At 38.1% G+C, this 4,387-nt stretch overlaps 2 non-coding genes across 2 annotated transcripts; both read left to right on the forward strand.

Annotated features, from left to right (window-relative positions):
- The first annotated feature begins 980 nt into the window (after positions 1-980).
- On the forward strand, positions 981-1,052 carry Trnae-uuc. The gene has a single exon. It is a non-coding gene; the product is annotated as a tRNA-Glu (tRNA).
- Positions 1,053-3,005: 1,953 nt separating this feature from the next.
- Trnae-uuc lies at positions 3,006-3,077 on the forward strand. The gene has a single exon. It is a non-coding gene; the product is annotated as a tRNA-Glu (tRNA).
- The last annotated feature ends 1,310 nt before the right edge of the window (positions 3,078-4,387 follow it).

The raw sequence follows: 4,387 nt of genomic DNA on the forward strand, positions 1-4,387 counted from the left end.
GTATATATATATATATACATATATATGTATATATATGTATATATATGTGTGTGTGTGTATGTCTTTGTGTGTGTGTGTGTGTGTTTGTGTGCGTGTGTGTGTGTGTCCGCCTACATATATAGACTGAGAAGAGAGGAAGACCGTTAGGAACTGCATTCAGGAAATGCACGTCTCGGTGACGTCACACAAAACTGACCCCTCTCGACAAAGGACCGAGTTGGTCAACTTTTGCAAGGCCTTTGTGAGGAGCGGGCAGCGCTGGATGCACTTTTTGCTCAGCTGTATCTGTAGCAGAACGAGATACCGTTGCAATATGGAGAGTATATGTGACGTCAGACAAAGGTGACCACTCTCGACAAAGGCTCGAGTTGGTCAACATTTTGGCCTCGTGTGAGAGACGGTGAGTACTTACTGATCGTTTTGCTGAAACCTTTGTGCTCATCTGTTCCTTTCTTCTCTGTAAAATATTAATGCTTAAACTGGGTGTATATGTGTGTGTGCGTGTGCGGGTGTGTGTGTGTGTATGGGTGTCTGTGTATGTGGTTAGGAGAGATATTTGGAGAGTTAAGAAATCCACTTCTGTAATACAAATGCCAGTGTCATCACACAGTACTGACCTCTCTCGTTAAGAAGGTCAACATTGGTAAAGCTGTGATCATTTCATGATCCCACTGAAGTTTAGGCCTTTGTTCAATCTTTTTCATGTTTCTCTGTTTTTATATGTACTGGTTTATTATTATAAAATGTTGTGTAACGTGAACCTGTTCATTCAAGCACACAGTATGTCTCATTTAGAAGTGACTCCTTTCCATAAAAAAAAAAAAAAAAAGTGGTCAGGTATGCATGGCGTCGAGCCGAAATTGGAAAGAAACTGAGGTAATGAACTTACTGAGAGATGGTGGTACTCCTTATGCTTTATATGATAATCAAATAAAACAAGAGACTGGAATATAAAGTTATGATATATGTATCCATGTATCTCCCATGTGGTCTAGTGGCTAGGATACCTGGCTTTCACCCAGGAGGCCCGGGTTCGATTCCCGGCATGGGAAATTGCTTTAGTCTGTTTCTTCTTGGCTCTACTCTTTAAATCAGCTGCACCAAGTGATGATGAAACACATGGCTTTAATAATGTTAGACTTGTTTTAATAATTTCTATTCATATTGGTATATCTGGACAGTTTAAGAAAAGATAATTAATTTATGTAATGTAACATTTCTATTGATTTTAGAAATAACTATTTACAGTCGTTAAAGCAAATTTTGACACATGCTCCAATAGCATGCCGCCTTATATACACGACATCAAAAAATATCTTCGTCACACACTTCCTCACACACATGTACTTGTTTACTATGAACCCTTATCTTATATAAGTATTTTGACCCTGTGTACGAAAAAAGTACATGCCTGATAGAGAACCATGATGATTAGGACGGACTGACTTTATGGATATAGTGATGTTATGCCACAATAAATGTAATACTTTCTTGTACTTCAGTTTGTTTACGATATTGATGTGTAGTTCGTGTGCACTTTTTTTTTTTTTTTTTTTAATCTCCTATCTGCTTGTAGAAACTGCATGTTGTTTAATGTTACCCCAATCATTAGTGATTATAATTTAATACGGAGAAGGGCAGAGTGTTAGTGTGATAGAGAAATGGCAAGTTAATTGTGTAGTGGAGGAATGGCAGACAGGTGGCGCAGTAAAAGAATGGCAGAGTGGGGGGGGGGGGGGGGTGGAGGAGTGGGCAAGGAGGGCAGCTGCGGAGGAGCTTGCACAGGATCTATCTTAGAGTAAACATTGTAGATAATCGAGTACTGATAATGTATCGGATTTTTTTTCCTAAGTATTTGATGAATTCGATTATAATGAAGCGAATATGTCCATCCTTGATATGTATATATATATATATATACATATACACATATACATATATATATATATATATATATATATATATGTTTGTATTCCTATATGTTTATGTGTGTTTCCATATACAGTATATATACATATATATACATATATATGTATATATATGTATATTTATATATATATATATGTGTGTGTGTGTGTCTTTGTGTGTGTGTGTGTGTGTGTGTGTGTGTGTATGTGTGTGCGTGTGTGTGTGTGTCTGCCTACATTTATAGACTGAGAAGAGAGGAAGACCGTTAGGAACTGCACTCAGGAAATGCACGTCTCAGTGACGTCACACAAAACTGACCCCTCTCGACAAAGGACCGAGTTGGTCAGCTTTTGCAAGGCCTTTGTGAGGACCGGTCAGCGCTGGATGCACTTTTTGCTCAGCTGTGTCTGTGACAGAACGAGAGACCGTTGCAATCTGGAGAGTATTTGTGACGTCAGACAAAAGTGACCCCTCTCGACAAAGGCTCGAGTTGGTCAACATTTTGGCCTCTTGTGAGAGTCGGTGAGTACTTAGTGATCGTTTTGCTGAAACCTTTGTGCTCATCTGTTCCTTTCTTCTCTGTAGAATATTAATGCTTAAACTGGGTGTATATGTGTGTGTGCGTGTGTGGGTGTGGGTGTGTGTGTGGGTGTGTATGTATGTGTGTAGGAGAGATATTTGGAGAGTTAAGAAATCCACTTCTGTAATACAAATGCCAGTGTCATCACACAGTACTGACTTCTCTCATTAAGAAGGTCAACATTAGTAAAGCGGTGATCGATTCATGATCCCACTGAAGTTTAGGCCTTTGTTCAATCTTTTTCATGTTTCTCTCTTTTTATATGTACTGGTTTGTTATTATCAAATATTTAGTAACGTGAACCTGTTCATTCAAGCACACAGTATGTCTCATTTAGAAGTGACTCCTTCCCATAAAGAATACAAGGTGGTCAGGTATGCATGGCGTCGAGCCGAAGATGGAAAGAAACTGAGGTAATGAACTTTCTGAGAGATAATGGTACTCCTTATGCTTTATCTGATAATCAGTTAAAACGAGAGTTTAGAATATAAAGTTATGATATATGTATCCATGTATCTCCCATGTGGTCTAGTGGCTAGGATACCTGGCTTTCACCCAGGAGGCCCGGGTTCGATTCCCGGCATGGGAAATTGCTTTAGTCTGTTTCTTCTTGGCTCTACTCTTTAAATCAGCTGCACCAAGTGATGATGAAACACATGGCTTTGATAATGTTAGACTTGTTTTAATATTTTTTATTCATATTGGTATATCTGGACAGTTTAAGAAAAGATAATTAATTTATGTAATGTAACATTTCTATTGATTTTAGAAATAACTATTTACAGTCGTTAAAGCAAATTTTGACACATGCTCCAATAGCATGCCGCCTTATATACATGACATCAAAAAATATCTTCGTCACACACTTCCTCACACACATTGTCCTTGTTTACTATGAACACTTATCTTATATAAGTATTTTGACCCTGTGTACGAAAAAAGTACATGCCTGATAGAGAACCTTGATGATTAGGACGGACTGACTTTATGGATATAGTGATGTTATGCCACAAGAAATGTAATACTTTCTTGTACTTCAGTTTGTTTGCGATATTGATGTGTAGTTTATGTACACTTTTTTTTTTCAATCTCCTATCTGCTTGTAGAAACTACATGTTGCTTAATGTTACCCCAGTCATTAGTGATTATAATTATATACGGAGAAGAGCATAGTGATAGTGTGATAGAGGAATGGCAAGTTAATTGTGTAGTGGAGGAATGGCAGAGAGGTGGCGCAGTAAAAGAATGGCAGAGTGGGGGGGGTGGGGTGGAGGAGTGGGCAAAGAGGGCAGCTGCGGAGGAGCTTGCACAGGATCTATCTTAGAGTAAACATTGTAGATAATCGAGTACTGATAATGTATCGGATTTTTTTTCCTACATAATTGATGAATTCGATTATAATAAAACGAATATGTCCGCCCTTGATATGCATATGTATATACATATACACATATACATATATATATGTATATACATATATGTTTGTATTCCTATATGTTTATGTGTGTTTCCATATATATATACATATATATACATATATATGTATATATATGTATATATACATATATATGTATATATATGTATATATATATGTGTGTGTGTGTGTGTGTGTGCGTGTGTGTGTGTGTCCGCCTACATACATAGACTGAGAAGAAAAGGAAGACCGTTAGAAACTGCATTCAGGAAATGCACGTCTCAGTGACGTCACACAAAACTGACCCCTCTCGACAAAGGACCGAGTTGGTCAACTTTTGCAAGGTCTTTGTGAGGAGCGGTCAGCGCTGGATGCACTTTTTGCTCAGCTGTATCTGTGGCAGAACGAGAGACCGTTGCAATATGGAGAGTATATGTGACGTCAGACAAAAGTGACCACTCTCGACAAAGGCTCGAGTTGGTCAA

The sequence above is a fragment of the Penaeus chinensis genome, chromosome 9, assembly GCF_019202785.1.
Source record: "Penaeus chinensis breed Huanghai No. 1 chromosome 9, ASM1920278v2, whole genome shotgun sequence".
Taxonomy (NCBI): domain Eukaryota; kingdom Metazoa; phylum Arthropoda; class Malacostraca; order Decapoda; family Penaeidae; genus Penaeus; species Penaeus chinensis.